At 41.6% G+C, this 12,905-nt stretch overlaps 1 protein-coding gene across 1 annotated transcript in view; it reads left to right on the forward strand.

Moving 5' to 3' along the window:
- Positions 1-12,905, forward strand: part of LOC306800776 (potassium voltage-gated channel subfamily KQT member 1-like) — a gene marked incomplete at its 5' end in the record, with an annotated part of 409,033 nt that overhangs the window by 238,585 nt on the left and 157,543 nt on the right. The window lies entirely within an intron of this gene.

Genomic DNA, 12,905 nt, shown 5'->3' on the forward strand with positions numbered 1-12,905 from the left:
TTTTCCACTCAAGTGACAACAAAAATACAAGTTTGCTCAAAACTCAGACTCTATTTCTCTAACAGTGTTTTAGTCAGCTCTCTTACCTACCTTTAAAAGTTGTTGTTCATCCAGCAGGGTACTTTGTGTGGGCAGGAGCAGCACAGTAGCTGCTGGGGGGGTGTGATGATGCTGAGACAAAAGGCCATTTGAATTTGGCATATCCACTGCCTATTTGTTTCCTTGTTTCACTCAAATTTGTCATGCAAATTCTCTTTTCCCCTTTTTTCTGGGGAAGTGAGGAAAGAAGGAAAGAGGAAGGAAACTTCTCATAATTCTTAAGAACTGGCATCTTGCCAAAAAGCAGAAATTGAAATTAAACTAATACAATCTCTTGCCTAATTTTTAATGATCATTGCTAGGACAACATCAGAAATATGTGACATTGCATTGTCAAAGGACAGATTTTCTTTGATTTTTAGCTTTCTTAGACAGTGTCAGAGAATCAGTTTCACAGATAAAGGGGATTGGTCCCTTGTGCAGCCACAGCCCAAAGTGAAAATGGCTTTCATTCAGATTGCCTTACTCACTTTTAAAGACATAAATTGCTCTCTGGCCTCTGTATATTCTGTAAATTCATACCACAGCTTAATTCTGATTTCTGGAATGTGCGTATCAAGAGAAACTCCCAATACAGATTGAAAATTTAGCAATAAAAGTATCTGTGATAATAGTTGAAGTGCTTTGAGTGAGAAATACTGCTGGTATTGTAAATACCTGTGGAAGCAACAGTTCATGGTCTCCTGACTGTTCCATATTTATGAAGAGAGGTGAGAAAGTTTTTAGTGTGTCTGGCCTTGGTCCAGCTTTAGCACAATGTGCTGTGGATTTGATCAATTTTATTTCAAAGCCTGACTTAGAGTGCTGCAGAGGCATCTTGGTATAAGATGAAGAATGTTACAGGAGATGCAGGATATGCTGCAGTGACTGATCTCTCTTGCAGACACCTGCTTGTGTTCTGCCTTTAATGTAGGCATGATCTAAATAAAGTCAATGCAAGCTCAAGCCATTAATGGGCAAGACCAAGCTGCTCTTTTTTTTGAAGAATTAAACTTAATATTTTGTATGGGAACTGGTGATTTCCCACTCTCTCTCCTTATTGTTATGGAGAAAACACATAGAGAAGAATAAAAGTGTGTCAAGACGTTTTCATAAGATGAGTCAATCATTGCAGCTTCTTTTTTGTTCTCAGACCAAACTGAAAATGAAAAATAAAAGCCAGACTCAGAGGGAACCCAGGGCATTTGATCTTTTAGTACAAATTATCATTCTTACAGGTGTACAAGGCTTCAGTCTCATATCCCTGCTAAGAAAGTAGACATGGTGCAGAAAAAGGGCAAATATTTGTTGTGTTGATTTGCTTGGGGTTTTGGTGGTACAAGTTTGGGGTTTTTGGTTTGCTTGGGTTTCTTTCTTTATTTGCATCTTTTTGGCTCATTAGTCTATAATACATATGTTTACATAATGAATACGAAGTTAAAGTTCTCAGATATCTCTGTTTTAATGGGACAATAGAAACTACTGCATCCTGCTGTCAAACTACTTCCCCTCAATCATTTTCCCACGTCTCATGGGCTCTCCTGCTCTAGCAGGTCACTCTGTAGTAGCTGCTATGTGCCCTAATGTGAAACAATACTGGAATCAGGAAGGACAAGCTGAGTTTCAATCTTTGAGAAGAATAAATGAAGCAAGGGCATGTCTGACATCAGGCTCCAGCTGGTGGTGAAAAATTATCTCCCCCTTGGAACTAGAAAACCTTTGGGATCAACCTCTTCCCCCTGGAGAAATTACTTTAACATTCAGTCACCCAGTCTAGTGATGGCAGCCTCCCAAAAGAGTGACACATCTGATAAAAGGACACATTTTTGGACAAAGGCCAGTTGGTGTAGACTGATAAAAATGCAGTGTGGATTTGAGAATTTTATCTGCCTAAATGAGCTGTATCAATAAGCAATGAGCCCACCTCTGGTCCAGACTGACCTTCCCCACCAGCATTGTTTAGTTCATTTGTTGTAGCTGTCTCTCCAGAAGGGAATCAGAGTGTAACAAACCCACTGAGAGCTGTGTGTTGTTCTGCATAAAGCCATAATTACTCTTTTTGCAAAGTGAGGGAGAGAGAAGCACACATTTCTGATGGCTCAGATGAACTTCATTCCCTGGAGAGGTTTGCTATTATTTCAGTTAAAACACAGCATTTGCTTACAGAAAGGAAGAGGCACAGGTCTCTGAAGGGGCTGTTTGGTGATAGGTAGAAGCTTTGAGGCAAAAATGTTTCAAAGATGAAAAGATAACAGCCTTCCATCCATGTGGCATGAGGGCAATACCTGCAGCCTTTCTTTTGTGACCAACAGGCTCCTTCTGGAAGTTTGAAGTAACAGGGAAGAGTTCAGAACCAGTCTGTGGAGGATGAAGCATTATGCAACTCCAGCAGAAGGCAGAGAAAAAAATCTACTCCTTTTTGACTTTAGGCATTGCAAAGCTGACTTAAAATAAGTAAAATGCATGGTGGCAGCTCTCAGGCAAAAACATCCAAACCCCTTTTTGGCAACATCAATGCTGTGCAAGACTTCACTCCTCTCACTGACATGGCACATTGCATAGTGTGAGTTTGCCTGGAACACTTTTCAACCTGTTTTTCCTTGAGTAGGGCATAAAATTCCTATTTTGTTATGGCAAATGTAATAACCTAGTGTGGCTCTTTTCACAAAAAAATCCAACTGGAATGTTTGGAGAAAGAATGAGGCTTCCTTCCCAACACGTGATGTGTGCCATTTGGCCGACCCCTCCTTCATTTCCATGGCAGGGTTTAATTTTATATTGTGGTATGTAGCCATTGACAGATCCTTTTGAAATGTATTAAGAGGGAGATTGGTTCCAAGATGATGTTCTAGAGCTGGCGTTAGTTTCTTTTCAAAATTGTAAACTAATGCTTCTTTATGATGAAATGAGTATTCTTTCTTTTCCTTTTCTTTTCAAAATTAGAAACAAAAATCATGGTGTGCTATGTCAAACTGCACGGCAACCTATAAATAAAAACAGGAGAGAAAAGAATCTGCAAATGAAAGGTTAGAAAGGACAGCTGTGTTGTCTTTGAAAAAGAAATCTATTAGGTATTTTTATAATTATATGGCAGTCTTTTTTATGTGGTATTTACAGTTATGATTTACGTCCATATTACCATAACTATTTCCATACTTATAGACAACATGTGATAATGCTGAAAGCCAAAAGCAACCATTTGGTAGCATTTAAAAAATGCAGGAACACTAAGAGAAAACAGGGCAGTAAAGCAGAACCCTTCTGAGTTTTATCCATCTGAGTAATGCGAGCCAGGACAAAAATGTCATCCAACATAAACAAATGTAGAGGTAGGACTGTGGTGGTAAACTCTCTCTTTAGCAATTTAAACACTCGTTTTTGAGTTGGGAGCTATAAAGATGGGCTTAGAGAAGAGCAGTGACAATGGAGAGATGGATGTTGGCGAATCTGATTCCTGCTGTGATTACATCAGGAGTCATTAAACAGTAAATTATTTATCATGGCAGTGCCTGCAAGCAACATCAGCACAAAGGACTGGTAAGAATTTCCATTCTAAACCCCTAATTTGTGAGTGGGGTGATGGGTATAACTGAAATACATTTTTTAAAAAAGGAACATAAAAGAGAAACAAAAGCCAAAAATTGGTGCATTATGAGTCAGTTGCAATATGAGCATGCTGCACTTTTGAGGTTTCAGGAATACTTTTGAGGTTTCAGGAATATGTTTGAAATAAACCCCTTTGTTTAAAAAAAAAACATTTTTTGGCACCAAGGTGTTTGTGGGCTGTTTGCCCCCAGTTCCTTAAAGATAGAGACATTCCATAACAGAAAGCTTTTCAGCAGGCTGCTTGCAAATGGGTGTTGTGTGGATTTTCTTAGGTCAAAGCCTTATCTCATTTACTCGGGAGCAGTCCAGCATAAACCCATTGACTCTGTGCCATAAGCATGATGTCATTAGAGTTTTATTTTTAATCTATTGCTGAATTAGAACAAAACAAAACTAAACTAACAAAAAATGAAAGCCCTGATGCCTCAAGCCAAATTGTGCTTGCATTTACGCCAGTGAAGTTACTCAGGACTTACACAGGTGTAAATGGCAGCAGATTTCTTAAATGGCTTTAACAAGGCTCCAGCTCCTGTGTTTGCATCCTGCTCATCAAGAGCGAACTGACAGAGATGAGGTGAAGGCAGAAATAGGGACTCAAACATTTCAGAATGGATCTAAGTGAAATCATGTTTTTCACCTATCATGACTAAGGGAATCTTTGTGGTATGCTGGGTATTGTAGAACTGAAATTGTGTTCTTGTACTGAAACATCAAGATGGGCTTTTAATCTGCAAACCAAGTAATGAAAATGTAACTGTTTAGTCTCAGGCACACAACTTTTCTAGTCTGCTACTGACTCCTCAGTGCAGAGAAGAACTATTGTAGTCCTGACTTCTGACTGTCTGGGATGGGTTTATGCTTTTCTTCTTATGATAAACCTTGTTTAATGCAGTTGAGAGGGAAAGGCTGGGTATGAGCTGCCTGGTTTTAATGGTAATTTCTGGAGGATCAGGCAAAAATAAGAGCTAACTCTGATACCCTTTCAAGTAAGAGAAGAGACAGATCATATATTCTGAGGCAAAATGGAAAGAATCCTCCCTCAATGCTTCCCTTATGTTTTTTGTTGTGGAGCTTTATCATATGTGGTACTTGGTAGCACCCTCCTCTTACTAAGGTTCTACACCACTTTCCATTACAGAGCTCTATTTTCAGTTCCTTCCATCTTTTCCAAACTCCAGCCATCTGGGCTGAAATTCCCAGACGCAGATGTCTGCCTTGTGCTGAGATCCTTTAGAAAATTTATATGTCAGAGCGGGTCATCCTTTCTATATCACAGTCACCTGACCCACTCTGAGGATTCTCACAAAAGTAAACATGAAAACATTGATGGAAAACACTTGAGCTTCTTCTAAATTTGAGCAGGAAAATTGGACAGAAATGGAATATTATCTGCCACTCTTGGGGCCCAGAGGCCTGATCCAAAATGTAGTGAACTCATCAGGGAGCTTTCACATGGATCGGGCCCTGGTTTTTAATGGGTGAGGGAACAGAGAGTTTTGCACAGTGAACATTTGCCAGGATGCAATTCACCACCATAAATCAAACGTTAAATAATTTCAAAGCCCAATAAATGAGTGTGCAGATGGCAATCCCTGTTCCCCAGGGATTGCACTGACTGGGATCCAGCCCCAACAGTTTGATCTCATTTAGAGCAGTCTCAGGGATTGCTCTGATTAGGCACTTGGTGCAGTCTGCTTCTCTGCGCTCTTGGCTGAATCTTCACTGGTGGGAGCAAAATCTCCCTCCAACCCTGCCCAGGACACCTTGGAGCGTGCAGGGCAGGGGTCTCACAGCCAGATGTGGCAGAGCAGCTGGAATCAGCTGGGTTCAAAGCTTCCCTTTAGTAAGAAAAACAGAGAGGACTTGCAGAAGAACAACAAGTGCTCCTGGAGAAGAGCACATGGAGTAATTGTGAGCATAGAGAGAGAAAGAAACACCAGAGTGATTATGTGCTGCTGGGAAATACCACAGCCTTTGGAAGGGAACTGTTAGAAAATTGGGAATCTAATCCATATTGATACACCCAGCTGTTTAACCTGCAGGGAAAGGGACCTGGAAATAGCAGTACTGATGGAAAAGGCTGTGGATGAGGAGCCCTGTCCTTCCTGCTCTCCACAAAAACCTTCCCAGCATCACAGCTGGCTTTAACCTACACAAAGGAAAGGCTCCTGAGCTTGGAGATGGTGATTTCCTGTAAGTCTTTGAGAGAATCAGTGCCTGGCTAGAGGACAGACACTCTAGAAATCCCCCTGCTGCCAGAACAGACTGCAGTGTGAGTCTTGCTCTTCTCAGGTGCCAGAAAGTCCAGCCACAAAGGGAAAGGAGTCACAGCTCTGCTGGTTCTGTTACTTATGATGCAATAAAGTAATTTACTTACTATTATTGGGTGAAAAAGGAAGATTTTTTTTAAATATTTTTGAGATTTTGACCTTTTTTTTTTAATAAAAAGTCATATCCTCCCATTAAGAGCTTTGACCTGAACATCCAAAGAATAAGAGATCAGATCACATCACCTCTAATAAAAATAATTAATTTTTAATAGGTTATTCTAAATAAAAATAATGTTCTACATGATCCTGAGCTCCAAATCAAAATGCCTTTAATTAACAATGTGAAAATGATTTTAACAAGCCTCATTAAAAAAAAAAAAAATTGTAAATTTATTAAGCCTGCTTTTTCTTATGAACAGAGTTTTAAAAATTCTTATTTTCTGATGGAAAAATAAGTCATTTGAACAGTTTCTGCAACCTCCAGTTGTTGATGATGTTAAGCAATTTAATTTGGAGAGCTTTTTTCAAAAATGTATTTTGTACTTGTTCTTTGCTGGCTATGCCTGTGCACTGCAAGTGCTGCCCTTCCTACAGACAGGTTGGGAATATTTCTTTGGAATGTTTCTCCATCTGAAAATGACAATTTGTTTCCAATGGAACATTTTTTTGAGAAAGTGTCACATTCATGTGTTTTAAATCATGCACTGAAGGAAAGTGTTTCCAGTTTTCCACTTCAGAACAACTTTCTGAAAATGAGAATCAGGGTGAAATACTCTTGATTTTCTGAGCATTTCAGTTGAACATGTTTATTTCTAATTCATTTGTATGAGTGGATTAAAGACCTTCCAACATCAGGAAGAATTCACAGAGAACATAGATAAATTCTCTTATAGAAAAAAAAATATGTTCCTCTAGTATTCCTTACCTCAGAATTACTGTAGCTATTTCACCTACCACATTTTTCATATCAGTGATGCTGCTTGAATACCAAATAATATTGACCTCTAATTCATACTGATCAGGGAAAATACACTGAAAGAAAACCTCCAAATTTGTATTCTTCAAATACAATTCCCAGACTAACAGTTGGATTTCTGCTTCATGCAAGAACTGTGGTGCTGAGTCAGAGCAAGCAGCAAGCATCTATTTAATCCTGGAGCTATTCATCCCCTGATGGCAGCTGAGGGATGGACCAATTCAAGCCTAATTTGCTATAACTGGTCTCTGGGTGTTTGCAATGGATTATATGTAAAAAGCAGTATGAAGAGCAGTGCTGTACAAGGCAACCTACAGGATGATGGTGCACTGTAAAAGAAAAAATAATTAAACCCAGAAAAAACTCACCAAGACGCTGCAGTAATGTGACAACATTCCCTGATGTATTGGCTGCATCTAGGAAAGAGAATTTTCACTCAACAGAAAATTCATATAAAGGCTAATGAGGAGAGGGAGAGAAAAACTGAAAAACTCTTTTTCCCCCTGTATTTACCACCAGCTTGTCCTTTTCAATGCATAGCTTTGAATTTTATGGAGCAGGAAAAAAAGCGAGCAGGTCAGTAATACATAGTTCTACAGCATAATTATTTTCCTGCTAGTAAATAGTGTAAATTAAAATAATATTTTTCCTGTTGAGAAGTTCGGATGTTCTGGGGTGTTTGAATAAAGCACATGTTAGCCAATGTGTCTGTTCCACACTGCAGTCCTTTGAGACTAGGAGGAATGGGTTTGAGCATGAGGAGAGGTGGTGCAGGGTACCTCAGATCTCTTCTGATCATGTGGGGACAGTGCTTACTTTATTACAGGCTCCATCCTTTAGTTTTGCATTTTTATGTTATTTCAGAATACAACTAAATATTACTAAATCACTGAGCATTTTACCCAGTGGTTTGCTCATGGCACTGTATTTGAAGAACTGTGCTTCTCTTCATTATGAGCAAGTGTTTTTCCCAGGCTAAAATACCTATAAAGTAAACTGTGTGCTGTCAGTTCTATGAGTTCTGTGGCTGTGATGCCATAAAGTGCTTGTAGGGGACCTCAGGAGGTAGTGTAGACACTGCAGCACTCACCATCCTTGTGTGGGTCTGGCATACAGCTCCAGGAATGCTGGGCAAGCTGCAGATGGACAAATAACTAGAGATGTGCTGACAGGCTGTCACAGAATCACAGAGTCGTTTAGCTTGGAAAAAGCCTCCAAGATCATCGAGTCCAACCTGTGCCAGATGCCCACCTTGTCACCCAGCCCAGAGCACTGAGGGCCCTATCCAGGCCTTTTGAGACACCTCCAGGGATGGGGACTCCACCACCTCCCTGGGCAGTCCCTTCCAATGCCTGACCACCCTTTCAATGAAGAAATTCCCCCTGATGCCCAACCTGAACCTCCCCTGGCACAACCTGTGCCGTTTCCTCTTGTCCTATCCCTTGTTCCATGGGAGCAGAGCCCGAACCCCATCTGGCAGCACCCTCCTGTCAGGGAGGTGTAGATAGAGGTAAGATCTCTCCTGCTTGCTCTGGTTAGGAGGTATCATCAAGGAGCAAATTGTCAGGTCTGTATTTGTTTCTGAGACCTGCAGTCCACCTTTAAATGACATATGGAACATAGCAGTGTTTGGGCCTCAGTGTTTTCAAAACCTGACAACTAGAAATACTCAAAGTTCAGTCACATTTTCTCTTCTGAAAAACACTAAGAAAGATAGGAGGCTATAAGTGACTTTAAAAGGACTGTTTTTCAAGAGGTAAAGGATACAGCAAGGCATATAAAGCAACTTTAACAGGTGTGGAATAGAGCCAAAACAGTGTAATGTGAAATATGGAATAGTACAGGTCTAGGCTGCTGCTGCCAGGTCAGGTTAAGTGTCTGACCAGATGTCTGTCTGGATTCAGGATCTGGCTCACACAGCTGCCTTTCCTCTTCAGGAGCAGAGATTGCAGAGATTATCAGCAATATTATCACAAATATCCTGCTACCCTGCATAGGTTTCTTAGGGCTTCTGTATTTGGAGTCATGCAGTAATGGGATGTTAAGGGAGCTCCCCAGTCAGGCCATTTCCGGGACTCTCTGGCAGTGGCACTCCCAAGGTCAGAGACTTTCTGGGACCAAAGGCCCTTCCTTGGCTCCAGGGACCGAGGGGTCCCTGCCTGGCTCCCCACACACCCCACTCACATCACACCAGCTTTGCCATGGCAGAGTCCCGGAGGGCTCATTCCATAAAGCCATTTATTCCTGGGGCAGTGACACAGAAACAGCCCCAGCTGCTGCCTCCAGGAGGGACCCCAGCAAAGGAACCCCCGGGATTTTATCCCATCAGGTCTCCCCGTGGCCAGTCTCGCTCTTCCTCCCGAGTCTCTGGCTCCTGCCCCATCTCCGTGTCCATCCACCTCACTGCCATCACTCTTTTCATCTCCCTTGTCCAAAAGGCCAGCAATTCCCGGCTGCTGCTGTGTCTCAGTGTCCATTCACCTGGCTGAGTGTCCCCTCCCTTTGTGCCCTTTGTCATCCCAAAGATTGGCAGTTCACCCTCCTGCCCTGGGCTCCCACCCAGAGCTCAACCTGTGCTTCAATCTGCATTTCAATCCGCAGCTCAGCCTGCACTTCCATCTGCAGCTTCCAAATACCTGCACCAGATGTGTTCCTCAACAGTGAGAATTCTTAAAATTGCTTACTCCTAGCCCTTGCTATGGAGATACTCTTGAAAAACAGAAACACCGAAGCCTCAAAACTCCCAAAAGGAACAGGATGAACATGAAATGCAGAGTGTGTATTTAAAATGTTAGGCTATTTAAGGCATTTTAATTGTACTGACCATAAGTAGCTGTTACAGACTCTCGTTAATATTCCAACACACTGTCCAGGGGAGGCAGAAAAAGCAGCTGAAAGACCAAGTCAGTGCTCAGAACTAGACCACCCTGGCCTCTCTGCCCCCATAAACCCACTGGCACCTTCCCTGCCCTGAGGAAGTTTTGCAGGAGTTTGGTCTCTCTGAGCTCTGCCATCAGGACATACCCTAGGAGGCAGCAGAAGCCCACGTTCTTTCACAGCAGCTCTGAACACATCAAGGTCTTTAGCTTTCCTCCTCAGCCTTAGCACAAGGTGCCAAGTTAAAATCAGTTTTAACTGCTGGCAAGTTAATGTCAGTTTTGTTACTGCCTTCTGAGGGCTGTGCAGCTTTGCACAACTTACCACCCTAGGATCTGCAGAGTTTCTGAGGCCACCAGCAGCAAGTCTTGACTGTGACAGGCTGAGCCTGGAACTCATACCAAGATTAGAGTGGGTACCATGTGAGAGCATTTGTACCTTTGTGCAGTGCTCAGTTTGCCTCAAGGTTTGCAGCCAAAGAGGAGAAATAGCTGCTTTCTCCACTCTGATTTCAAAGTTCTGTAGTGCCATAGAAAGAGGATGGTCCTTGATGAGTGCCCAGGAGCTGAATCTCAGCAGTCTGTTCCCAGCACCACTTCACATACCTGAAATTAGTCTGGGCAAGCCAGTTAGAAATCATTTTTTTTTGAAGGGCAGGACTATATCCAAAGAGTATGTTCACTATAAAGCCAAATTTATAAGTATGATTACCATATAAATGGGATATCCATCTTCAGAAATGAAGGGCTGGGTAGGCAAGGTCACAGTAGTGCCCTCAGGACACACATTTCTGTGCCCCCTTAGCTCTGACCTCTGCATTCACCCTCATCATTAAATTAGTGGGCAGCTGCCCCAGGGGAGCAGCCTCAGTGCAGCATGGGGGAGATGGCTGGGAGGGGAACCAGGGCAGGAGCAGGGGCTTGGGAATGGGAGCTTGGCAGAGAAGGATGGAGTGAAAAGAGAAGTTGTTCTTGCTGGATGTGCAAGTGGCAAAGAAATTCGATTTTCTTGGAGGATTTTGGAGGCTGAGCTCAGAATCTGCTTCAGACCAGGTGTCAGTGGAGTCTGGTCTTGTATCCTTGCACAGCTGTACCTTAGACAGCTTTTGGTTTGTGGTTTTTTTTTTTTAATATATTGGATGTGTTAACTGGATGTGCAGTAAGCATATAGAGGTCTGAGTCTTTTTTTGTAGTTTTTGCATCTACATCTTTTCTCTGGCTACTTTTTGCATTTTATGCATTCCAGCCTCCCATTTTTTAGAGTCTAAAAAGAACTTAGATTGCTCTAGAAGTACTGAATATTGCTGTTATTTCTGACTGGAGCTTTTGCTAGGTACTCTCAGCTACTGTAGCACATTCCGAACTCACTATCCTGAGGGAAAAAACTCCAAAAGAAAACAGTATATATGATGTTGAGAACAAATTTATTTTTAGCCCCAGCTAGAGGGGCTGTTATTGCAGGGATCACTGCAAGGGGGTCAGATCCTGGAGTCCCAATGAGTTTTATCCTGAGGTGGGATTGCAAAAATAGACTTCTGATCTTGTGGTAAAACATATCTGCTTGGGGGGTAAGATACTGAATGGTGACAGGAACTGCTGTAAAGCTAACACAACTTTAATATGTGGGGAATAGAGTACTCCATGTGCTGCTGTGTGATTTCCTTCTTTGGCTAGGAAGGCAAAAACCCACTGCTTGTATTTGGAAAGCAAATTTCAACCCCTAAAATATCTTCTCTGAATTTACTTAATTTTACTGGCTGGTTAAGCAGGCTGACCATAGCTCAGACTGGAGTACAGATTATGTCATTCAGCAGAAAACTCCCTTGTGTGAGCAGAATTTTGTTTCATTTTATTATTTTTTTCCTCTTCTTTCTCCTCCTCCAAGACTATACATACAAAGAGAGGTCACAAAATAAAAATAAGCTATAGCCAGCAAAGTTCAGGGTTTGAAATTAAAAAAAACCCTCTGTATACTTATTAGAATTTCTTGTTAATGAGGTCATTTATGTTAGGGCAGGAAATGTACAAAATAGCACAGGATAGAAAAATCTAGACATTATAAAACATGCCAACAAATTTGGCACATGCATTACTCCCTTAATATGCCCCCAAAGTAATCTATAGATCCCACAAGTGACCACGCTATGTTTATGTATGTAAAAACTCCTATATATGTAGCACTCATAAGAGTAGCAATTTTACTAGTGGGAAAAGATTATTGTGGTCTTTTTATATAGCATATAGGTTTACTTAGAGTGAGTCCTTGTAGAAGAATGCAGGACCATGAAAAACTGTTAAAATGTCATGATTATATTAATTTCATACTTAAAGGAATACTTCACTTTAAGTTATGGCCCCAAAATTGCACTGCTCATTCATGATGTTTTTAATGTATAATTGGCTGCCTTCAAAAATGTCACAGTAGGAGGAAAAAAAAAAATTCATTTTCCTTGGCGTGTGTACTGTTGCTATTCCTGTGTTCATTTGGCTTGGCTCAGGGAGCCAAATGCTGCAGTCTGAAATAACTTTTTATATGTTGACATGTGCATTTAACTAGAATAAGCAGGCAGAGTGGACCAAGTTGGATTCAGCAAGGAACAAAATATATCTTGTGCTGCACCTTTTAATGTGTCAGCCTCGGATTCTGATTCTTTCTCATTTTATCAATGTCATGGCACACACGGAGCTCTGAGCTGCACCCAGCCCCTACACAAACACCAGCCAGTGAGAAAGCACTGATGAGGGGAGGAGGGAAGAGTAAGAAAGAAGGATGGAAAATATAATCTCTTGAAGAAAAAGCTGGGAAAGGAGTACTATTAATCTGTTGAAATTTATATAGCAAAATCTATTTAGCAAATAGATCTTTGCTGCTTTGTTGACTGTCCCTCGGTGTGGCCTGGGGAGAGGCACCTCCAGTTCCACACATACTGAGCTGGGTTCTTGAACCCTCAGCTCATGTTCACACCCCTGGCCTGAGTCTTGATCGTTTCTAGAGCTGATTTGAGCTCCAGATACTGGATTTGTTCTGATCTCTAAACCACAGGCCACTGACATCTGTGTTTGACAGCAAGCCTCAGGAGAAAGCTGTGGTGCTGCACT

Source organism: Erithacus rubecula (assembly GCF_903797595.1).
Source record: "Erithacus rubecula genome assembly, chromosome: 4".
In the NCBI taxonomy this organism is placed as follows: Eukaryota; Metazoa; Chordata; class Aves; order Passeriformes; family Muscicapidae; genus Erithacus; species Erithacus rubecula.